The sequence below is a fragment of the Chiloscyllium plagiosum genome, unplaced genomic scaffold (assembly GCF_037043375.1).
Source record: "Chiloscyllium plagiosum isolate Xiang-an unplaced genomic scaffold, Cpla_swu_hap1 HiC_scaffold_4, whole genome shotgun sequence".
Lineage (NCBI taxonomy): Eukaryota > Metazoa > Chordata > Chondrichthyes > Orectolobiformes > Hemiscylliidae > Chiloscyllium > Chiloscyllium plagiosum.
Window position 1 is genome coordinate 85,973,979 of NW_028270142.1, and position 26,348 is coordinate 86,000,326.

Consider the following 26,348-nt stretch of genomic DNA (forward strand, 5'->3'; position numbering starts at 1 on the left):
ATAACTTCAGCTGCCTTCTCCTCTGCAACCCAACTCTCCACAGGGCAGAGGGGGTGATCACCAGGATCCAGCTGGAAGGAAGTAAAACCCCTACTTACAGGATTTACAAGTGGACTGTTAGCTCTTTGAAGATGTGTGAGTGCCATTGGCTCAGCTGGCTTAAGCTGGAACAGCAAATTGTTGTGGCATCTAGTGGGTATTTGTAATTGCATGTACACTGATTTGTGGAGGGTCATTCTGAGGTCTGGGCACATGAGAACATTGGGCTAAGCATTACTGTTAATTAATGTTAATCATTGGGATGGGGAGTGGAGCTCCAATGTATGTTGACCTGAAACATGATGTACAGGAGAATTCTGGGCAAGTCAGAATTTTGCACTTGGCAATTGTTATGAACCTCATTTGCCATATCATCCAGAGGTCCTAATACCTCTGGTGCATTGTCTTGAGGTTGACTGCTCTTTTCCTTGGCTATTTCAGTACATTCCTACTTATTTGACAGGCTGTCCCTTTCCATCATTGGAAAGATTAACTTTACTTCAGTCCCTCAGATACCACAGTGAAACCCCCAGGTATAAATGAGACCTGGAGGCAGCTCATTCCTTGCAGTTGCTGATGCATGAAAAACCCCATTGTGTGTGAGCATTTCTGTAATGGAGGAACCTGACTTTCATATAATGGATGCTTCACTAGCTGCAACATTACTATCGTGAACCACCCCCCAACCTCCCCAATTATCCATCTCTAAGTTACTTTCAAGAACTTTGCACTGATATAGTACAACCACAAGGCATGCACATTGAGGTTCAGATTCCAAAACTCATAATGGTTCTGCCTTAGCAAAAGGTACTATGGCAGTATGATTCCACCCAAGTGTGTGCTCTACTGATGAAGAAGAACTGAAATCTAAAGACTTGCTGTGCCAGCTTAAGTCTGCTGAGCCATTGACATTTACACCTTGAGAGAGCTAGTAGATCATCAATACAAGATAGTCAACAAGATGTCATATCGTGAAAGTTAGCGAGAATGTGAAAATTACCACCAGAAGTTGAGGCAAGTGGTTTAGTTGCATTTAAGGTAGAGCTAGATAAGCATGTCAGAGAGATGAGAATAAGCTGTGCTGATAGCATCATGTGAGGAAGGATGAGGAAGGGTTGAATGAAATATAAATGTTCACAAAAGCTGGTTGGATCTAATGACCTGTTTCTGTATTGTATTTTCCATATAATTCCATAAGCTGGAACTCATCTAAGAAAACAAGTTAAGATACTCAAGATAAAAATGCATATAAAGAAGGTTTGAAAAGATCCAAAAAAATTAGGCTAATAGTTTATTCCTTCTCATTTAGCAAATGCTTCTCTTTGAATACTTACATTTTATATTCTAGACTTTAAGCATTTTCTTTACCCATGCTCTCTGGATTGTTAGCTGAACTCTTTAGGCCCAACACCCTCTGTAACATGGGTGCATGGTATATTTGTATACCATTGAACATATTTCAAATTATAAATTATAAATATTATGGCTACTTTCATTTATTGCTATTGGTAAAGCAAAACATTTTTATTATTCTGATGTGTCATTAAAAGGCTCTCAAAATTTTTTAATGTGTTTTCTAGTAGTTGATAACCAAATACTTCTTTTACTCTTTTGATGACAAATAACAAACAATTTGTTATTTATCTTATGACAAATGGCAGCTTCAGCTACAAACTGCTGTCCGTGGCAAACTTATATGATCAAGTTCTTTATTGTTTATGGTTCTGGCTTGATGTATTCATGCCTTGTTTGTTTGTGAGATGAACAAAGATCCATAAAAATATCCATAGAAGAAAATTTAGCAGTGTAATCAATTGTATATTTTTTGTAGTATGCTTTCTGATTGCTGAGAAGCTGTACAAATAAATTATACACAAGAACAGTATTTTGGAGGGGAAAAAAAAACCATTTACCAAATGTATCACATTTTATTATATCCTGAGGCTAAATTCTTGATCATTACTGACTGGAAGCCCGTTGCATGCAAAAGGTTTCACAATTGCTGCTATAGTGTTAAGTCACTTGGGCACAATGCCATAGTCTTAAATGACCAACATCTATGAGCAGTGAAACTGCTGTTGGTTGTCAGGTTCATAAAGTAATTTAACTTTTATTTTGTAAATCAAATAAGAATTCTAAATATTTAAGATTTAACTTTTGCATGGAGTATAGTATCTTCAGTACATGTAAAGATAGCTATAGATTACAGGACAGAAAACAATAAAGTATAAACAGAATGTGGAGTGACTTGGAATGGAACTTGCAGATAGTGTTATTTGCATTTGTCTGCTGCTCTTGTTCTTCTAGGGTGGTAGAAATCTGAATTTGAAAGGCACTGTCAATGGAGCCTGAGTGAGTTGCTATTTCCAGTGACAAATTAAGAGTGGATCCTAAGTCATGATTGAGAAACTGGCTAGAGTTTTTTGAAGATATAACAAAATAAATGTGAATAGTACACATGCGCTTAAGTACATATGCACATGCATATGAGAAAAGAGTTTTGGCACAAACGAGAAAATGACAGAACAATGTTTGTGCTGTTAATATATATATATATATGTGTGTGTGTGTGTGTGTGTGTGTGTGTGTGTGTGTGTGTGTGTGTGTGTGTGTGTGTGTGTGTGTGTGTGTGTGTGTGTGTGTGTGTGTGTGTGTGTGTGTGTGTGTGTGTGTGTGTGAGAGAGAGAGAGCGAGAGAGACCAATAGATCCCTCTATGAGCCACGAAGGAGCCCTTGAAGAAGTCCCCACTCCAAACGTGCAACAGGGATAATCTGGGAAATTACAGCCCAATAAGCTTTTACACATCAGTGGTATGAATAGGATTAACTCACATATGCAAAATATTGACTTATTAGCAATAGAAGATTGAGAATTTTGAGAAAATGTGAAAGATGATTGATGAGGGTAGGACGGTAGATGTCAATATGGACTTTGGCAAGCTCCCTCATGTCAGGTTGATAAAAAAGATTAAGTCATATAGGATCTGTGGTGAGCTGTTAAAGTGGTTATAAAACTGGCTGAGTCATAGAAGATAGAGAATAGTGGTGACAGAATTCTGACTGGCTATTTGAAACCAATGATGTTCCACATGGATCAGGACTGGGAACACTTTTGTTTGTAAGATACGTATGAATTATTTAGAGGAGAATGTAGATACCTGATTAGTTAGCGCAGATTGAGGAGGTTTGCCAGAGACTACAGCAGGACATAGGTTGGAGACTTGAGCAGAGAAATGGCAGATGGAGGATAATCTGAACAAATTCAAGGTGATGCATTTTGGAAGATGTAATGCAAGAGGGAAGTACACAATAAGTGGAAGAACACATTGTATTATCAATATACACAGGGATCTAGGTGTATAGTTCCACAGTTCCCTGACAACACAACTGGATAAGATTGTCCAGAAGGTATATATATCATGCTTATCTTCATCGGTCGGGATATAGAGTATAAAAAGTGGCGAGTCATGTTATAGAGTCTTAGTTAGGCCACTTAGAATATTGTATAGAATTGTGTTCGCCATAATATCAGAAGGATGTGGAGGCGTTGGAAAGGTTTACCAGGATATTGCCTAGTTTGGAGGGTATTAGCTATAAGGAGAGATTAGGCAAACTTGTTTTGTTTCACCTGAATGTCGAAGGATGAGAGATGACCTGATAGATATTTACAAAATTACGAGAGGCTTGAATAGAGGGGATAATTGGAGTCTTTTTGCCAGGATAGAAAAGTCAATTACTAGGAGATATAGGTTTAAGGTAAAAAGGGGTAAGTTTAAAGAAGATGTGAGAGGCAAGTTGTTTACACAGAGGGTGGTAAGTGCTGGAATGTGCTGCCAGAGATGGTGGTGGAGGCTAATACAATAGCCATATTTTAGAGGCACCTTGTCAGATGTATGAATACATCAGAAGTAGAGGGATATGGACTGCGTAGAGGCAAAAAGTTTTTAGTTTAGCAAGATATCATGTGTCAACACAGTTTTAGTGAGCTGAAGAGCCTTTTTCTGTGTTGTATTGTTCTTTGGTCTTTGTTTTAAAAGGGCAGAATTAGCTGCCCCTATAAACAACATTAAAAAATACAATGGTAGACAAGCAATGTTTAGCACATAAGGAACTAATATATGAGTTGCAACAAATATATCTTGAGGTACAAAGCCCCACAGAGAGAGTAGTCCAACCATAGCTAACAAGAACAGATAATGAGATCATTAGGCCAAAGCAATGTTATCAAAATGTATAGCAAGCCTAATCATTTGGAGTATTTTAGAATTCAGCAAAGGAAGATCAAGAAATTGAGAAGTAAAGACAAATCAGAGTATGAGAGTAGAAGAGAAAGAAACAAAAAAATTGCAATAATTTCTATAGCTTTGTAACTAGGAAGGGGTTTGTGAAAGTAAAAGTGGCCCGATCCATGGTCGAGATATCTGAAATTATAATGGAGAATAAAGAAATAGAAAATATATTGATCAAATATTTTATATCAGTCTTCATAATAGAAAACACAATAAACATTCTGGAAATAGTAACAAATCATGACGAACTTAAAGAAATCAGTACAAATAATTAAGTATCACTCATGAAATTAATCAATTAAATAGTAACAAATATGTAGACCTGATGACCTGCAGCCTTTGCTTTTAAAAGAGCTTGTTACAGAGGCAATAAATGCACTGCTTTTGACCTTCTAGAATTCCTTAGGTTCCTAAGCAGTTATCAAGGATTGGGAGGTCACAATCATTACACCATTATTTAAGAATTGATATAATCCTGTAGGGAACAATAGCTTTTAAAGGAATATGAGTTTCACAATGACTGATATGAAGACTTGGCTGACACAATTTTATGTTTTAAAACCCTTACTATAACAACCAATCTAAAATAAAAATATTACATAGTAGGCGAAAACTAAAAAGTACTTCCCCCATTAACCTCATCAATCAAGCGAAGATTCCAAACCACATTTATACATTGCACTTTCTCTGATTGGCAGTGTGCGATTCGTGGAGTCCCACATGGGTCTGTGTTTGGTCTCAACTCTTTATAATTTATATTAATTACTTAGATGAGGGGGAAATGCAGGGATTTTAGGTATGTTAGACTTTAGAACTTTTTTCCTGAAAAAAATGGTAGAAGCAAAGCCCTTGAATATTTTTAATGCAGAGGTAATCAATGGGTTGAAAGGTTATCAGGGATAAGCAAGAATGTGGATTTGAGGTTAGAATCAGATCGACCATGGCCTCATTGACTGACAGAGCAAGTAGAAGGAGCAAAATGGCTTTTTCCCGAACCTAATTTATTTGTTTGTTCATTTGTAGCTAAATTTGCAGAAGACACCAAGTTGGTAGGAATGTGTGTTGTTAAGATGTAAAATGGTATAGATGTGTTGTGTGATTTGACAAAAATCTGACAGATGGAGTATAATGTGAGAGTATGTGAAGTCATATACTTTGGCAGCAAGTCTAAAATAACCGAGTATTACTTAAACAGAGGAATACCACATAATTCCAAGGGTACAGAGGTATTTATTGTACAGCTACATCAGAGCAATCAAGAAGACTCATGGGATGCTATCCCTTATTACAAGAGAAATTGAACATAAAAATATAGATGCTATGCTTCAGTCATGCAGTGCTTTGGTGAGACCACATTTCAAGTATTGTGTGTAGCTTCGGTTTCCTTATTTAAGGAATGAATTAACTTGCATGTGGTTCAGCAGAGGTTTACAAGATTGATACCTGGAATTAGCAGGATGTACAATGATGACTCCCTAAGTCTCAATGCAGCTTCAATCCATTAGGAGACACAATAAACATAATTTAAGTGTGTAACAAAACTAAGAAAAGTGCAGGAGCTGCACCAACCTCTGTACATGGCCTGATTTGATTATACAAAGGTTAATGGTTCTTTTTCTATAGTTTAATCAATTTTGCCTACTACGTAATATTTTTATTTTAGATTGGTTGTTATAGTAAAAGTTTTAGAAATAAATCTTGTCAGCCAAGTCTTCATATCAGTCACTGTGAAATTCACATTCCTTTACAAGTTCTCTACAGACTTATATCAATTCTTAAATAATGGTGGCGAGAGGCTGATCAGCATGCATTATCACAACTACTTGAATTAACTTTGCCTTTTGATTAGTCTCTACTCAATCAAGAAACCTGACAACAAGAAGCAGGCAATTTGCACTTTTTCATCTACCTCAATTAATATTTGCTGTGTGGTCCTTATCGCAATATGGCTTTCAGTGATGCTTACAGTCACTCGCACTGTCACTTCTACAAATACAGTCAATATGTCCAAGCAAAGCAAGACAGCCTACCTTCCTGGGCCATCTTCAAGCCAACTGCAGGGATAGAAGGGCAGGCTTTAGCAAACACAATAAATAAGGGAAACCTATAGCTTGAGGGCATGCTTTTGCACATACAGCAAACAAGGCTGCTTATGGATGAACTATGAATGTGCAGAATGATGCATCAGACAAAGGTTTGCACCTGCCTGTGTCATAGTTAATCTGCTAGTTTACTCTAGTCGTTCCAGGGACTGGACTTCAGTGTTTGAGTATTGTTGACTCACCTCCATCTAAGGTCCTAAACAGTCCTTCCAGCTGAGACAGAGGTTCGCCTGACTCTCTTCCAACCTAGCTTATTGCATCAGGTGCTCCCGTTGTGGTCTTCTCTACATCAGGGAGTCCGAACGTGTAGACTTAGGGAACGGCTGACCAAGCATCACAGCAGGGGCCGACTGGATCTCTCAGTCAGTGCCCATTTCAACTCCCCCAACCACTCCCTTTCCAACATGACCATCTTTGGCCTCCTCCTTTGCCAAAACAAACCACAGCGCCTATTGGAGGAACAACACCTTATCTTCCATCCATCTGGGCATCCTACAGCCCAGAGGACTCAACATTGAGTTCTCCAATTTCAAATAACCTCCCTTGCCATCCCCCGAATGTCTTCCTAGCCCCTCCCCCTCACTGCCACTGCTCCCTGCCACAACTGAATCGATTCTTCCTATTGACCAACCAGGTCGTACCCTCCACCTGTCTTCACCCATCCGAGTTCACAATCCTGCCCCTGCCTCTCCCTTTACCTGCAGCTACCCCCCACACCCACCCCCAGTCCTGAAGCAGGGTTACACCCAAAACCTCGATTTCTACACCTCCTGATGCTGCCCGGCTTGCTGTGTTCTTCCAGCCGCCTGCATGCCTACTTTGGATTCCAGCATCTGCAGTTTTTTTGGCTCTATTTTTGACCTGCCGTCAGTCCAAGCTGGTGAAGTTCCTATCTCGGACAATTCATTTCTCAGACTTAGGTTGAAGGTGAAGTGGTGGGAGTGGTCAGAGAGATGAGAGACAATTGGATGTTGTAGTTGGGGATTTGGAACTTAAGGAGGTCAAGAAACACGAGGTTATAGATGGCTCCAATTCAGGAAGAGGTATGGCTCAATGCATCAGTAGGAAATCGATGGCAAGAAATATTGGCAATCACAATAATGACAATGGTTGCCAAATCAGTAAGGAGGAGTGAGTGAAGAGTCATGGAGCAATGAGGACGGTGAACCAGTGAGGATGCAATAGAATGTGGAGAAAAGATGTGGGTCATTATGAGGCAATGGACTGTCCCAGGTATGATGGAGCAGGTTGGCAGTGCAAACGTTAAAGAGAAATGTGACTTTCTGTATGGGATTACTGTATCTTGAAAGAAACGTCAACAGAGTACAGATCATCCCTCTCATTCTTCTGGTCATCTTGCATATCAGGATAAATACAGTTTTTGACTTGAAGAGGCACAACAACGTGTACAAGAGGGGCCAAATATATTATTGTTCCAAAACTGAGAACTTAATGTAACTGTATGCATATGGCACACTTTCAATGTTAACAATACCCCGGATGTTGTCTGCTACATCTGACAGCTACTTGACATGCATCTGCGACCTCAAGAATTAGGAGAGAATCCCATCTTAAGACCATAAGACATAGGAGCAGAAATTAGGCCATTCAGCCATTAAGTATGCTCTGCCATTCAATCATGGCTGATAAGTTTCTCAAACCCATTCACCTGCTTTTTCCCTGTAACCCTTGATCCTTGATATTCAAGAACCTATCATCTCAGTCTTAAATATACTCCATTATCTGGCCTCCACAACCTTCTGTGGCAATGAATTCCAGAGATTCACCACACTCTGGCTGAAGAAGTTTCTCCTTATCTCTGTTCTAAGAGATCTTCCCTTTACTCTAAGGCTAAGCCCTCGGATCTTAGTCTCTCCAACTAATGGAAACATCTTCCCAACACCTACTCTGTCCGGGTCATTCAGTATTCTGTATGTTTCGATTAGATCCCCCCTTATCCTTCTATCCTCTGTCGAGTATAAGCCCAGAGTCCTCAAACATTCCTTATTTGTTAAGCTTTTCATTCCTGGGACCATTCTTCCTGAGATATGGGGCCCAAAACTGCACACAATACTCCAAATGTGGTCTGAGTAGAGCATTATAGAGCCTCAGAAATGCATCCCTGCTTTTATATTTCAGTCCTCTCAAAATAAATGCCATCAGTACATTTGTCTTCCTAACTACTGACTCAACCTGCAAGTTTACCTTGAGAGAATCCTGGATTAGAACTCCCAAGTCTCTTTGCACTTCAAACTCTTGAAATTTCTCCCCATTTAGAAAATTGTCCATTCTTCCTACCAAAGTGCATGACCTTATACTTTCCCACATTGTAATCCATCTGCCACTTCTTTGCCTACTCCCTAACCTGTCCAAATCTTTCTGTAGCCTCCTCGCTTTCTCAATGCTCAATTATGGTTGGCTTGGAAATGATATTGGCCCTCAATTTCTTTGACTGGATCATTTCAAAAAGCCACTGGGAGAGACTCCTACAGAATCTCACAAACATCCACTCATAAATGTGTTAATGAGGTCACTGATCTCTATTTGCTGAAGCTCACCTATCTATTACTTCCCCCTTTGGATACAGGGAGTGAGGAAGACAGAGAAGAGGGCTTTGTTACCATACAGGATTTCTGTTAAATGCAGGGTACACTTGATTATAACCACATAGTTACCAAGGTTGCTATATCAGCAACAAGTAATCTTCATGAATAGAAAAAAATTCCATTCTAGGAATGTGCAGATTATCTGTGACCACACCAGCAGATGTTGCAGGACTATGCATATTAAGCAAGGAGCTATCCTGATGCCTACATCTGGAACACTCTCTATATATTTTAATCTCTCTTGGCAACAAGTGTTATCTCCTCAAACAATAATACAATACTTTTCAAGAACATACAGACTGATGCCAAGGAGAGGTTCAACAATTCAGATACTCACACAACGGTCAGTACAAAGCAATCCATGATCACAAAGACAAGATAATATGGTAGATATAACAAGTAGAAAGGCAGCGAAAACTCAATAGGCACGTGCTTTCAGAGGGACTGAGCTCTTTGGACTTATCTTTTCTTGTTCTGTGTGTTATGGACCAGATGACTGGCAGGCCGCTATGCGCTCTATTTAATGCACCTCATTGAATGAGAACAGTTTCCTGTTGCAGTATTGCTATGAAAGTGTAGACGTGCACTGTAGCTTTAAAAGAGCGAAGGACTTGACAAGCCCACAGAGTGCTGGAGAATTTACCATGTAACATTTGGTTCAGAACAGATAGCACTGGCTGAGTTGCTATGAGGCAAAAACAAACTCAAATTCGGTCAATCAGTTTAAATGATACCACGAAAATACCAAATTCCAATCAAGTTTGAATCTGATGCTTTGGGTGTATAAGACCGGGGAAGATTGAACAGTTGGGAGGAGAACCACCAAACCAGCATGTAGAGATTGCCCGAAAAATAGCTCACTTATCAATCAGTAAACTGTGAAACAGATTCCCCAAGAAGAAGAGAAAACAGGAATACAAAGAAGAACTGAAAGCTGTCTGGTTTTGAAATAATAGAGGGGAAGGTAAAAGATGAGTTAGAGGAAATAGTTGTAAATAGTTGTTAGTTAATGAACTGAGAAGTGGCGGATGGAGTTTAATTTAGATAAATGTGAGGTGCTGCATTTTGGGAAAGCAAATCTTAGCAGGACTTATACACTTAATGGTAAGGTCCTCGGGAGTGTTGCTGAACAAAGACACCTTGGAGTGCAGGTTCATAGCTCCTTGAAAGTGGAGTCGCAGGTAGATAGGATAGTGAAGAAGGCGTTTGATATGCTTTCCTTTATCGGTCAGCATACTGAGTACAGGAGTTTGGAGGTCATGTTGTGGCTGTCCAGGACATGGTTCGGCCACCGTTGGAATATTGCGATCAGTTCTGGTCTCCTTCCTATCGGAAAGATGTTGTGAAACTTGAAAGGGTTTAGAAAATATTTACAAGGATGTTGCCAGGATTGGAGGGTTTGAGCTATATGGAGAGGCTGAACAAGCTGGGGCTGTTTTCCCTGGAGGGTCAGAGGCTGAGGGGTGACGTTATAGATGTTTACAAAATTATGAGGGGCATGGATAGGGTAAATAGACAAAGTCTTTTCCCTGGGTTGGGGGAGTCCAGAACTAGAGGGCATAGGTTTAGGATGAGAGGGGAAAGATATAAAAGGGACCTAAGGGACAACTTTTTCACGCAGAGGGTGATGCATGTATGGAATGAGCTGCCAGAGGAAATGGTGGAAGCTGGTAGAATTGCAACATTTAAAAGCATTTGGATGGGTATATGAATAGAAAAGGTTTGGAGGGATATGGGCCAGGTGCTGGCAGGTCGGATTAGATTGGGTTGGGATATCTGGTCGGCATGGACAGGTTGGACTGAAGGATCTGTTTCCATGCTGTACATCTCTGTGACCCTATGACTGTATAATTATTCTCTGTTATACTTTTAGAAATAAAATTGTTAATTTTTACTTTAAATAGTTCTTGACCACTTGAATTTTCACAGATTACTGCATTGGATAAATCTTTCCTGTGTTGCTGATTTTAAATTAGCAGAGAGGTTTACCCCATGTCGTGACACCATTGTTTAGAATAAAAGTAAAATTCTTTCTGCTTTTGCTGTGCAATTTTGGTCTCCCTGCTATAGGAAGGATGTTGTGAAACTTGAAATGGTTCAAAAAAGATTTACAAGGATGTTGCCAGGGTTGAGGGTTTGAGCTGTAAGGGGGAGAATGAATAGGCTGTGGCTATTTTCCCTGGAGTGTCGGTGGCTGAGGGGTGCCTTTACAGAGGTTTATAAAATCATGAAAGGCATAGATAGCGTAAATAGGCAAGGTCTTTTCCTTGGGGTGGAGGAGTCTAAAACTAGAGGGGTTTAAGGTGAGAGGGGAAAGATTTAAAAGGGACCTAAGGGGTAACGTTTTCAAGCAGAGGGTGCTATGTGTATGGAATGAGCTGCCAGAGGAATTAGTGGAGGCTGGTACAATTGCAGCATTTAAAAGAAATATGGATAGGTATTTGAATAGGAAGGTTTGGAGGGATATGCATCAAATGCTGGACTAGATTTATTTAGGATATCTGGTCAGTGTGGATTTGTTGGACTGATTTCTGTGCTGTACAACTCTGTATAATAGCTTGGAGTCAGGAAGTTCAGCCAAGATACCTCTGGCTCTGTGTTAACTGTGTGTACTTGCAACTTCCTGTGAGGAGGTGCTTACAGGATGTGACTGAGCAGAATTCACACCGATTAATGAAAAAATATTGTGTTTGGTAAATCTATTAAGAGTTTTATGAAAACACAGCTGAATCATCATGAAAGTGATGGGAAGTGTCATCAAGAGTTTCTTAAAGCAACACTTGCTCAGTAATAACCTGCTTAGTGACTTCTAGTTTGTGTTCCTCCAGGGCCACTCAGTCATGATCTCACTACAGCCTTCGTTCAAATATCAAAAAAAAAAGATGAATTCCAGAAGTGATATCAAGGCCACATTCAGCTGAGGTGGCATCAAGAAACCCTAGCAATTTCCACGCTGTGGAAATCTAAAATCTAAATCTAAAACTGGAACTAATGGGAATCAGGGGCAAACTCTTCACTGGTTAGATTCATACCTGGTACATAGGAAGATGGGTTGTGGTTGTTGGAGACTAGTCATCTCATCTCTCCAGGAGTTCCTCAGGATAGTATTCTGGCCCCAACCGTTTTCAGCTGGTTCATCATTGACTTTCTCTTCATCATAAGATCAGAAGTAGGGATGTTTGTTGATAATTGCACAATGTTCAGCATTATTCATACTCCTCAGATACTGAAACAGTCTATGTCGAAATGCACCAAGATCTAGACAACATTAAGTTTTGGGCTGACAAGTGGTAAGTAACATTTGCACCACACAATGCCAGGCAATGACCATTTCCATAAGAGACCATGTAACCACCACCTTCTGACAATCAATGGTGGTAGCATCACTGAATCCCCTACTATTAACACATTTGGGATTACCATTGAGAGAAACTCAACTTGATTCACCACATAAACACAGTGGTTACGTGAGCAGGTCAGAAGGCAAGGACACTGTACTGTGGTGAGTAACTCACATCCTCTCCCCAAAGCATGTCCACCATCTGCAAGCCACAAGTCTGGAGTGTGATAGAATACTGCCCACTTGCCTAGATGTGTGCAGCTCAAACAACACACAAGAAGCTTGACACCATCCAGGACAAAGGAACCTGCGTGATTGGCACCACATCCACAAACTTCCAATCTCTCCCCCACCGATGCTTTGTTGCAGCAGTGAGTGAATCTACAGATTAAGTGCAGACATTTGCCAAGTCTCCTCAAACAGCATCTTTCAAACCCATGACCACTACCACCTAGAAGGACGAATGCATTGGATATGTGGAAACATTACCATCTGCAAGTTCCCCTCCAAGCTATTCGCTACTCTGACTTGGAAATATATTGTCATTCAGTATCACTGGGTAAGTACACAGCTGAAGGTGCTCACAATATGGTCTTCGCTACATTAGGAAAATGAAGTGCAGACTGGTGAATGCTTTGCAGAACTCCTTTGTTCTGGCTGCAAAAAGACTCTGAGCTTAGAGTTGCCTGCTACTTCAACACACCACCTGTTCCCTGACCAACATCTTTGTCTCAAGCTAGCTGCAGTACTCTAGAGAAGGTCAGTGCAAGCTGGAAGAACAACACCTTATTTTCCACTTGGGAACTCTGCAGCCTTTTGGATTTAATATCAAGTTCAACAATTTTAGGTCTTGAAGCACCTTCTCCTATGTCTTAATCCCATCAGGCCTTGGCATCAAATGGGCAGCTACCACACACAATCCACTGTCAGCTACTATTAATCCCCATGTCTGTCCAAGTATTTTTCCCTTGTTTTGGACTCTTATCTCCACATAATTTGTTCCCCCCCCCAATCCATCTTCTGCATAAATACCAAACTTTTCCTAGTTGCCATCAGTTCTGAAGAAGGGTGACTGACCCTAACTCTGATTTCCTTCCACCGATGCTGCCATACCTGCTGAGACTTTTCCTGCAATTTCTGATTTTGTTTCTGCACAGGTATAATCATAGAGTCATAGAATTATACAGCATGGAAACAGATCCTTTGGTCCAACTCGTCTGCGCTGACTAATTTTCCCAAATAAACCAGTCCCACTTGCCTGCGTTTGGCCCAAATCCCTCCCAGGAAAAAGTTCCCGCGAGGAGGTTGAGCAATTCATCAACCTTCACTAAAACATTCCACCCTGACCTTAAATTTACCTGGACCATCTCTGACACCTCCCTCCCCTTCCTGGACCTCTCCATCTCCATTAGTGATGACCGACTAGATACCGATATGTTTTACAACCCACCGACTCCCACAGCTACCTGGATTACACCTCTTCTCACCATACCTCCTGCAAAAATGCCATCCCGTATTCCCAATTCCTCTGCCTCTGCCATATCTGCTCCCAGGAGGACCAGTTCCACCACAGAACACACTAGATGGCCTCCTTCTTTAGAGACCGCAATTTCCCTTCCCACGTGATTAAAGATGCCCTTCAACGCATCTCGTTCACATCACGCACCTCCGCCCTCAGACCCCACCCCTCCAACCGTAACAAGGGCAGAACCCCCCGGTGCTCACCTTCCACCCTACCAACCTTCGCAAAAACCAAATCATCCGCTGACATTTTTGCCACCTCCAAATGGACCCCACCACCAGGGATATATTTCCCTCCCCACCCCTTTCCGCCTTCCGCAAAGATCTTTCCCTCCGTGACTACCTGGTCAGGTCCACGCCCCCCAACAACCCACCATCCCTTCCCGGCAGCTTCCCCTGCCACCGCAGGAATTGCAAAACCTGCACCCACACCTCCTCCCTCACCTCCATCCAAGGCCCTAAAGGAGCCTTCCACATCCATCAAAGCTTTACCTGCACATCCATCAATATAATTTATTGTATCCGTTGCTCCTGATGCAGTGTTCTCTACATTGGGGAGACTGGATGCCTCCTAGCAGAGCGCTTTAGGGAACATCTCTGGGACACCCGCACCAATCAACCACACCGCCCTGTGGCCCAACATTTCAACTCCCCTCCCACTCAGCCGAGGATGTGGAGGTCCTGGGCCTCCTTCACCGCTGCTCCCTCACCATCCAATGCCTGGAGGAAGAACGCCTCATCTTCCGCCTCAGAACACTTCAACCCCAGGGCATCAGTGTGGACTTCACCAGTTTCCTCATTTCCCCTTCCCCCACCTCACCCAAGTTCCAAACTTCCAGCTCAGCACCGTCCCATGACCTGTCCTACCTGCTCTCTTCTTTTCCACCTATCCACTCCACCTTGCTTCCTGACCTATCACCTTCAGACCACCCCCATCCACCCATTGTACTCTTTGCTACCTTCCCCCATCCTCCTCCCTGACCTATCACCTTCATCCCCACCCCTACTCACCTATTATACTCTACGCTACTTTCTCCCCACCCCCACCCCCCTCTCATTTATTTATCCACCCTTCAGGCACTCTGCCTGTATTCCTGATGAAGGGCTTTTGCCAGAAATGTCGGATTTTCCTGCTCCTCGGATGCTGCCTGAACCGCTGTGCTTTTCGAGCACCACTTTACTCCAAAATCTGGTTTCCAGCATCTGCAGTCATTGTTTTTAACCATATCCCTGTATACTTTTCCTAGTCATATCTTTTAAATATTATTACTGTACCTGCATCTACCACTCATCTGGCATTTCTTTCCACATACAAACCACCCGATGTGTGAAAAAGTTGCCCCTCAGGACTCTTTTAAATCTTTCTCTTCTCACTTTAAAAATATATTCCCATAATTCTCCCACCATTGGGAAAATATCTTTGCTACCTTATCTAGGCCCCTCATGATTTTATAAATCTTTATAAGGTCCCCTCTCAACCTCCTACGCTCCAGTGAATAAAATCCCAAATTCTCTTCATAACTCAAACCTTCCAGTTCCAACAACATCCAAATACATATTTTCTGAACTCTGTCCAATTTAATAATATATTTCCTATAGCAGGGCAGTTAGCAGCATGTTAATTTCTGAACCAGAATGCTATGGATTCATAAGAACATAGTGAAGAGTAGAAGAAATTGGAGAAAGAGTAGGCTACTTAGCACTTAAAGCATGCGCTAGCATATTTTATGTCTGATCTATCTCAACTCCACCTTTCCATTTTATTTATATATTAGTAAAAAAAAATACTGGCCTCTATCCAAACTAATTATCTGCAGTGCTCTGGGGTGGAGAACTCCAAAGATTCACAGCTATCCCCTCTTAGAGTCAAAGAGTCATAGAGATGTACAGCATAGAAACAGACCCTTCGGTCCAACCTGTCCATGCCGACCAGATATCCCAACCTGCCAGCACTAGGCCCATATCCCTCCAAACCCTTCCTATTCATATATCCATCAAAATGCCTCTTTAATGTTACAATTGAACCAGCCTCCACCACATCCTCTGGCAGCTCATTCCATACATGTACCACCCTCTGCGTGAAAAAGTTGCCCCTTAGGTCTCTTTTATATCTTTCCCCTCTCACCCTAAACCTATGCCCTCTAGTTCTGGACTCCCCGACCCCAGGGAAAAGACTTTGTCTATTTATCCTATCCATGCCCCTCATAATTTTGTAAACCTCTATATGGTCACCCCTCAGCCTCTGACGCTCTAGGGAAAACAGCCCAAGCCTGTTCAGCCTCTCCCTACAGCTCAAGTCCTCTACCCCTGGCAACATCCTTGGAAATCTTTTCTGAACCCTTTCAAGTTTCACAACATCTTTCCGATAGGAAGGAGACCAGAATTGCACGCAATATTCCAACAGTGGCCTAACCAATGTCCTGTAAAGCCGCAACATGATCTCCCAACTTCTGTACTCAATACTCTGACCAATAAAGGAAATATAGCAAACACCTTCTTCACTATCCTATCTACCTGCAACTCCACTTTCAAGGAGGTATGAACCTGCACTCCAAGGTCCCTTTGTTCAGTAACACTCCCTAGGACCTTACCATTACGTGTATAAGTCCTGCTAAGATTTGCTTTCCCAAAATGCAGCACCTCGCATTTATCTGAATTAAACTCCATCTGCCACTTCTCAGCCCATTGGCCCATCTTGTCCAGATCCTGTTGTAATCTGAGGTAACCCTCTTTGCTGTCCACTACACCTCCAATTTTGGTGTCATCTGTACCTCTTGTGTTCGCATCCAAAACATTTATGTAAATGACAAAAAGTAGAGGGCCCAGCACCGATCCTTGCGGCACTCCATTGGTCACACGCCTCCAGTCTCGAAAAACAACCCTTAGCAGTCCTTTTAATCTTCTGTTGAACATCCTTGAGGAAAATATATCTTTCCTTAGGAAAAGGTAGAAAAGTTGCACATTGAACTCGTAAGTGTGGTCTGATCAATACGCAATGCACAGTTCTTTTCTTTATTCATGGGATATAGGTTTCACGGCTAGTTCAGCATTTATTGCCCATCCATAATTGTCCTTGAGAAGATGGGGGTTGAGCTAATATTCTGAACTGCAGCAGTCTCTATGGTGCAGATAAACCTTCAATTCTATTAGGAAGGGAGTTCAAGGATTTTGACCCAATGACAGTGAAGAAATGGTGATATAATTCTAAGTCAGGATGATGAGTGGCTTGAGGGAGAACTTGCAGGGAGGTGTTCCCATGCATCTGCTGCCCGTGTCCTTCTAATGTTAGAGACCTTATATTTGGAAGATGCTGTCAAAGGAGCATTGGTGAGTTATGCGGTACATCTTGTAGTTGGCACACATAGCTACCACAGTGCATTGTTGGTGGTGGGAGTGCAAGTTAATGTCTTTACCCTTACCCCTCAATCCCTTTGCAATAAAAGCTAATATTTAATTATCTTTCCCACTTGCATGCTGTAATTGTATGCTTTCTGTGATTCATGTAGAAGCACAGCTGGGATCTCTAATGCAAGCATTTGACCATTCTTCACCATTCAAAAAAATATATTTTTCTTTCTCCTGCCAAAATGGGTAGCTTTGCACTTCGCCACAGAACATGTCATGTCCCATTTTTTTGGCAACTAACCAAACTATCCATAACCATCTGTGGCCTGTTTGCATTCTCCTCAGCACCTAATTTCTCACCAAATGTGGTATCATAAGTAAATTGGTAGCTGTTATACTCAGTCTTCTCATCTGAGACATCAATTTTGATTGTAAATAAATCATGCCCAGTTACTGATCATTGTAGTGTTCCACTTGTTCCACACTGCCAATCCTTAACTCATACTAATATATTGCATCTAATCTTGAGAGTTCCACTTCTATGCAGTTACCTTTAGTATTCCATCATACTTGTGTCTTGTAGATAATGAGCAGACTTTTGGGAGTCAGGAGGTAAGTTGGTTGCTGCAAGAATCCTAGCCTATGACTTGCTGTTGCAACAATGGTATTCATATAATTGCTCAGTTCAGTTTCTGGTCAATGGTAACCTCCAGGTTGTCAGTAATGAGGAATTCAGTGATGGTGATGCCATTGAATGTCAATGAGTGATGGCTAGATTCTCTCTTGGTGGATATTGTCATTGCCTGACATTTGTGTGGCATGAATATAACTTGTCAGCCCAAGCCTGAATATTGTTCTAGTCTCATGGCATTTGTTCATGAACTGCATTAGTAGCTGAGGAGTTGTGAATGGTGCTACCCTGGGAAACCTCTGCAGAGATGTCTTGGAGCTGAGATGACTGACCTTAAGCAACCACAACCATCTTCCTATGCGCCAGGTATGACTGCAATCAGTTTTTCCCTGATTCCGATTGACTCCAGTACTGCGAGGACACCTTGATGCCATACTTTGTCAAATGCAGCCTCAATGTCAAGGACAGTCACTCTCACCTAACCTCTGGAATTCAGCATTTTTGTCCATGCTTGAACAAAGGCTACAATAGGCTGAGTGTTCCTAGCTGGACATTACCGAGCCAGATTATTGCTGAACAGGTATTGCTTGGTAGCACTGTTAGTGATCCCTTCTCTGACTTTACTTAAGAGTAAGAGTAGACTGATGGGGTGGTACTTGGCCGAGTTAGATTACATTGCTGCCCTTGTCCTTCTAGATGGAAGTGGTTGTGAGTTTGGAAGGTGCTGTCTGCAGATTTATGGAACCTCCGCCTCCAGTGATTTGTTTAATTGAGTAAGACTTGTATAGATTGATCTGCAGTTCTGATCTGTGATTGTGAAATTTTTAGCTCTGCCTAGCACTTGTTTTTGCAATTTAACATGCAATTAGTTTGGTTTTGTAGCTTCACCAGGTTGATAGCTCATTTATCAGTCTACTTGGTGCTGTTCCTGCCCTCCTGAATTCTTTATGAACCAGAGTTGATTCCTCTGGCTTGATGACAATGGTTGAGCGAGGGATATGCCAGTCCATGAGGTTGCAGATTGTGATGGAGTATAATTTAGCTGCTGCTGATGGCCCCCAGCAACTCAAGGATGCCCAGTCTTGAGTAGCTAAATCTATTCAAAGTCTTTGCTTGTGATAATGCCACGCCACATGGCTGAGGGTACTCTCAAGGTTAAGATAAGACTTTATCTCTATAAGGACAGTTTGGTGGTCACTCATCCTGATATTCTCATAGACAGATACATACACAACATGAATTTGGTTAGGATGGCATTGCAGATTTAAGGTGGGACAAAACAACTGTCAGACTTTATGAGTAAGGATATTGACATTAAATCTAACTTTTTGGAGGACATGGAGACAGAATACATCAGTGTAGATTACGATGATACACAAGAATACAGTGAACATGAGTGGAGACTGGAATCGCTGCTCTGATTTTAATTCTATAATAGTGGCCAATCTTGGGCATCTAGGGCCTTAGATCTGTCTGAAATTTGTGGTAACTGATGTATTAACTGAACTGCAAAGTGCTGACGTAAATGTGAAATGCTGACACTTGCCTTATACATATATCCAAACTGCAGCCTTGAAGAATGTGGCATTACCACTGGGACCATGAGATCATTAAATCAACTCTGACATGTGAATTGACTAATGAGTGAATAAGTGTATGGAACTATATCCATTAATTTCATTGAAAAGTATTGTGTTGAAGATTTAATTATAATCCTGTTTCCATTCTTGTTTGCTGGTCTTTGTATTAATTAATAAAATGTTTATTAACTCTCTTGTTTTCTAATACACAAGTGAAAATAGATTTCCAATTTTTAGGCATTTTAAAAAATGTTGAAAATATTTGTAACACAATTATCAAGTGCATTAATTCAGTTTTAAAAATCAAGGGAACAATAACTTAAATATAAAAAGAAACCTGAAACATCAAGTCTCAGTGACCATAAGTCTCTGCCATGAATCTCATTTTCTGCCATAACTTAAGAAAGAGATCAACAGAAACCTCAGAAAAACTTTAATCACTTATCAGATACTCGCCAAATAATTAGATTCTTCTCCTATAGCAGAATAAGAATCAGTTCTTAGAGGCTGGTAAAGTTAGAAAAAGCAAAGCAATAGAAAACATCTTTTCCTTCTTAATTCCCTCAATCACCTAACTCCGCACTCAGATCTAAGTTAGAAATTTTTAAAAATCTATTTCTTTTAACACAATGCAGTAATTTTTAGTAACTTCACTCACTATGATTTGGAGATGCTGGTGTTGGACTGGGGTGTACAAAGTTAAAAATCACACAACACCAGGTTATAGTCCAACAGGTTTAATTGGAAGCACACCAGCTTTCACCAGACAATCACCTGATGAAGGAGCATCGCTCCGAAAGCTAGTGTGCGTCCAATTAAACCTGTTGGACTATAACCTGGTGTTGTGTGATTTTTAACTTTGTACACCCCAGTCCAACACCGGCATTTCCAAATCAAGAAAAGTAGAGTCTGTGAGCACGCAAATTAAGCATTACATCAAAAACACTGCAGTAATTTGAGCTGTAAAATTATTGCCCTTCTTTGAGGAAACTCTGCAATGCCGGAGAGCTTTGTGTTAGAAAGCAATTTCTGTAGGAACTGTTTGATGCAGCTGGTTAGAGAACTATATTTACGCCTAAGGGACATAAGTTCTAATCTAGACCAATCTAATGGGATGGAAGTCTCCTCTCTCTGACAGCTGTAAAAAGTCCTAAGTGAAATGAGCTTGAGCTGTCTCATCCCATGTCCCAGTGGGTACAAGTCCACAGCATAAGCTTGAATATAATTTGGCACTAATTGGGCCATCTTCTTTTGATAAGCCTTAAGGATGTATGATGTGGGAAAAGGAAATGTCATGTTGGTGTAATATGGGGTTCTCTGTATTTGTCGTTACAGATCTTTTGCTGCATTATATGAAAGCATATTTACCCTGTGTCTAACCCAGGAAACCTTAGCATAACTGTCAGTGCTCACCATGATGATCAAATATACAAAAAAAAACTAGGGAAACAAACATAAATATTCTGTTATATGATCTTTTTATTATGCTAAAGGAAAAGGTACCTGTGATCAAAAGAAGATTTTCTTTTTGAGATGGTGTCTGAAAACTGAGCTCAGCCAAACATTATATTTTAATTGCATTTGAAATGTTTATAAAATTGATCGTATTTTGTGTATATCTTTGAACCTTGCACTGAATACAATTTTTTTAAATAGTTGTATGAAATGTTGATGGTAATCTTATGGTGTTCTCAACTCTGACAAGTCATTAGGTTCAAATTCAAGAAATTGAGTACCTAATTTAGGCTGACACTTCAGTGCCATACAAAAGGAATGCTGTAGTGATAGGAGCATGGCTGTAAAGTCCAATTGTGTAGCCTCTTTATCTTATATGTAAAATAGTATGCTTGCTACACAGGCTTATTTCTAATGCATTTTGTGCCAGTAGTCATTTAGATAAGAATTATCATGCCGGCATTAGAAACTTGCACCAAAAGTACACAGTTTGGGCACATCATGAGATAAGTTGGTGTGTAATGTTGATTTGACTCTAAAGATGTCATTTTAACACTCAGAGCTTTACAGCTGAATGTATTCTTTGGCAGGAAGATTTCTGAATCAGTGGATTTAAGTAAGTCATTAACTAATTGCAAGTTGGTTGCTGTTTGATTTCTAAATGGAGTTTGCTGGCTTACTAGAAGTATTCTCAGTTTGCTGTTCGAAATTGGAAGCATCTACATCAAATGGTGTTGAAGGTGGTGAAGGCCTTGTTTCAGATTTCAAATGTTGTGCTTCAGGTCATTTTCTTCCGGTCATGAGGACTGTCATGGCCTAGGCCATGATTCAGCAGAAGTAAATAGAGGATGACATAATTTCTGTCAAAGGAGAAAGGGAGAAGAGCTATCAGTAGAAGTCCTAACACACTATACGTCTTTAAGGAGCAATCTCTTCACCTCAATCTCACAAAAGAGCAAGGTGCACAATAACACAGTGTTTTTTTCATGAGATGCTTGCTAAAATCTGCGAGCTGTTTCAGGCAAACCTGCAGCTGACAGGAGAGGATGTTTACATTGACAGAACCTGTAAAGTTGATGAGGCTATAATTTTGTTTTCAACATCTGTACACCTAGCTTTGACAGAATAGTGAGCTTCCCCATAGCCATTTGCAGAGATGTATCTCAACTCTGGTGGGAGCTGGAGCCACAGATCAGATGATGGAGTAGGTAGTGAACGGCCAGATGAGTGCAGAGAATCTGTGAGATGGGATGGGCACTTGATATGGCAAAGGTGCAGTCAGTCTGATGGTAACTTGATATGGCAAACGTGCAATCAGTATGATGGGTTAAAGTATGTCTATTTTAATGCAAGAAGTATCAGGAATAAGGGTGATGAACTTAGAGCATGGATCAGTACCTGGAACTATGATGTTGTGGCCATTACGGGGACGTGGATATCACAGGGGCAGGAATGGTTGTTGGATGTTCCAGGGTTTAGATGTTTCAAAAGGAAAGGTGAGGGGGGGGCGCGGTGTAAAGAGGTGGAGGGAGTGGCATTGCTAATCAGGAATAGTATCACAGCTGCAGAAAGCGAGGTCATCGAGGAGGTAATCAAGACACAGAGGAACAGATTGAGAGGCAGATTTTGGAAAGGTGCAAAAGTAACAAAATTGTTGTCATGGGTGATTTTAACTTCACTAATATTGATTGGAACCTCCTTAGTTCAAATAGTTTGGATGGAGCAGTTTTTGTCAGGTGTTTCCAGGAAGGGTTCCTGACTCAATAAGTAGATAAGCCAACTAGAGGGGAGGCCATATTGGATTTGGTGCTTGGCAACGAATCATGCCCAAGTGTTAGATCTCTCGGTGGGAAAACATTTTGGTAATATTGATCACAACTCCCTGACTTTTACTATACTCATGCAGAAGGATTGGAGCAGGCAGTATTTAATTAGAGGAGAGGGAATTACAATGCTATTAGGCAGGAACTGGGGCACCTAAATTTGGAACAGATGTTCTCAGGGAAATGCATGTCAGAAATGTGGAGGTTATTTAGGAAGCTCTTGCTGATAATGCTGGACAGGTTTCTCCCCCTGAGGCAAGGAAGGGATGGTACATTGAAAGAACTTTGGATGACAATGGATGTGGAACATCTAGTCAAGAGGAAGAAAGAAGCTTACTTAAGGTTGAGAAGGCAAGGATCAGGCAGGGCTTTAGAGTGTTACAAGGTAGCCAGGAAGGAACTGAAGAATGGACTTAGGATAGCTAGAAGGGGGCATGAAAAAGCTTTAGCGGGTAGGATTAAGGAAAGTCCTAAGGTATTCTACACTTATGTGAGGAACAGGAGGATAGCCAGAGTGAGAGTAGGACCGATCAGGAATAGTGGAGGGAACTTGTGCCTGGATTCGGAAGAAATAGGGGAGCTCCTTAATGAATACTTTGATTCATATTGACTACTGAGAGGTATCTTGTTGTTTGTGAGGACAGCATGAAACAGGCTGATACTCTAGAACAGGTTGAAGTTAAGAGGTTGGATGTGCTGAAAGTCTTGAATAACATAAATATAGATAAATCCCCTGCGCCAGACAGGATATACCCTAAGATAATACGGAAGCGATGGAAGAGATTGCTGCATCTTTGACAATGATCTTGCATCCTCACTGTCCACTGGAATAGTGCCAGATGATTGGAGGGTGGCAAATGTTATTCCCCCATTTAAGAAAGGGAATAGGGATGACCCTGGGAATGACAGACCGGTCAGTCTTACATTTGTGGTGAGCAAAGTATTGGAGAGGATTCTGAGAGACAGGATTTATGATTACTTAGAAAACCATAGTTTGATTAAAGATAGTCAGCATGGCTTTCTGAGGGGAAGGTCATGCCTCACAAACCTTATTGACTTCTTTGAGGATGTGACAAAACATATTGATGAAAGTTGAGCAGTGGATGGTGATGTACATGGATTTTAGCAAGGCTTGATAAGATTCCACATGATAGGCTCATTCAGAAAGCAGGGAGGCATGGGATATAGGAAATTCTGGCTGTCTGGATACAGAATTGGCTAGCCCATAGAAGACAGAGGAATGATAGTAGATGGAAAGTATTCAGCCTAGAGCTTGGTGACCAGTGATGTTCCGCAGAAATTGGTTCTGGGAACTCTGCTCTTTGTGATTTTTATAAATGACTTGTATGAGGAAGTGGAAAGGTGCATTAGTATGTTTGCTAATGGCACAAAGGTTGGTGGAGTTGTGGATAGTGTGGAGGACTGCTGTAGGCTGCAACAGATCACTGACAGGATGCAGGACTGGTCTGATAAGTGGCAGTTGGAGTTCAACCCGGAAAAAAGTGATTCACTTTGGAAGGTTGAATTTGTATGCAGAATACAGCGTTAAAGGCAGGATTCTTGGCAGTGTGGAGGAACAGAGGGATCTTGGGGTCCATGTCCATAGATCCCTCAAAGTTGCCACCCAAGTTGATTGAGTTGTTAAGAAGGCTAATGGCATGCTGGCTTTCATTAGCACGAGGTTATGCTACAGCTCTGTAGAGCCCTGGTTAGACCACACTTGGAATAGTGTATTCAGTTCTGGTCTCCTCATTAGCGGAAAGATGTGGAAGCTTTAGAGAGGGTGCAGAGGAGATTTACCAGGACGCTGCCTGGACTGGAGGACGAGTTTTATGAAGAGAGGTTGAGGGAGCTAAGGCTTTTCTCATTGAAGTGAAGAAGGATGAGAGGTGACTTGATAGAGGTGTACAGGAGACTTTTTCCCATGGCGGAAATGTCTGTCATAAGGGGGCATAATTTTAGGTTGATTGGAGGAACGTTTAGAAGTGATGTCAGAGGTCAGTTCTTTACACAGAGAGTGGTGGACACCATGCCGGCAGTGGTAGTAGAGTCAGATACATTAGGGACATTTAGTGACTCCTGGATAGGCACATGGAAGATAGTACAATGAAGGGTATGTAGGTTAGTCTGATCTTAGAGTAGGATCAAAGGCCGGTACAGCATCGAGGGCCAAAGAGCCTGTATGTTTTATGTTCTTAATTGCAAAGTGTTCCATTCCCTAAAATATGCAATCAGTCATTATCGCACAAAGAAAGGACATTCAGCCCATTGAGCCTATGTTTGTTCTCTATAAAGCAATCTATTTAAAAATCACACAACACCAGGTTATAATTCAACAGGTTTATTTGAAAACACTAGCTTTCGGAATGCTGCTCCTTCTTCAGGTGGTTGTGAAGCAGGACCATAAGACACAGCATTTATTGCAAAAGATTACAGTGTCATGCAAGTAAAATGATATATTTAACAAAGCTAGATTGGCGTTAAGTCTTTCAACTTTTAGAATGGGTTACAGGTTTCGATTCATTAATCTGTAAACCCCAGAACCTCTTTTAAGTCATATTCTCATGATAACTTAAGGTTTTATAAGAAAAAGATGACATCTCAGCTCAGACAATGCATTAAAGGTAGAAGGTCAGAATCTGTCTGAATCCCAATCTTGAGTCACATGGTTCTGTTTCCAAAGTTATAATATAAAATATATACAAAATATAATATAGATTGACTGTCTGCATTGACTGCCTGACAGGCTGAGCATTTTTGAGCAAAATGGAATGTATCTGCAAATTTAATTATGCAAATACAAATTCACCAAGTAGATTTATATTTGTGTGCATATGCAGGAGAGAGAGAGGGAGAGGGAGTGAGTGCACGCATGTGAGTGTATGAGTGTGATTGTACGTGAGAGAGTATGTGTTTGCGTGTGTGCAAGCTTGTTAAAGTGTGTATGTGTGAGTGTGATGGAGTTTTAGCCTGTGAGAGGGTGCGTACGTGGGTTCGTGTATGTATGAGAGAAAGCATGTGTATGAGAGAGGGTCTGCTGGTGTGTGTGTGTGTGTGTGTAAGTGAGTGTATAGTGTAGTGAAGTCACCTGTGATGTGAACCCCAAGTCCCGATTGAGGCAATCCTCATGGGTACTGAGCTTAGCTATCAGCCGCTGCTTGGCCACTTTGCGTTGTTGCCTAACCCAAAGTCCGTACTGGAGGTTGGTCACCCGAAGATCCGAGGCTGAATGTCCTGTAATACCTCTATATATGAAGTCCAAGATCACAGAATTAAAGAATTATTATGGTTCAGAAGGAGACTGTTCAGCCCATCATATCTGCACCAGCTTTCCAAATAAGCATTGTGATTTAATGCCATTTTCTGCCCTTTACTGTGCATTGTTTCTATTCTCGTAAGCATTTCAATCCCCGTTAATGCCTAGCTTGAACCTGCCCCCAACCCACTTCCACGCCATTTATTCCAACTAAAAACCGAAAGTGCTGGAGAAACTCAGCTGCAGGTTTGGCAGCATCTTGCAATGAGAAACAGAGTTAATGTTTCGAGTCCAATATGACTTGTATATCTTTGTTCTTTCCATCCTTTAGAGTCATGCCCTTTATTTAATCTTGACTCTC

General features: G+C 41.2%; 1 protein-coding gene across 4 annotated transcripts in view; it reads left to right on the top strand.

Annotated features, from left to right (window-relative positions):
• ccdc178 (coiled-coil domain containing 178) overlaps positions 1–26,348 on the top strand; it is a 399,216-nt gene that overhangs the window by 208,764 nt on the left and 164,104 nt on the right. The gene's annotated exons all lie outside the window — the stretch shown is intronic.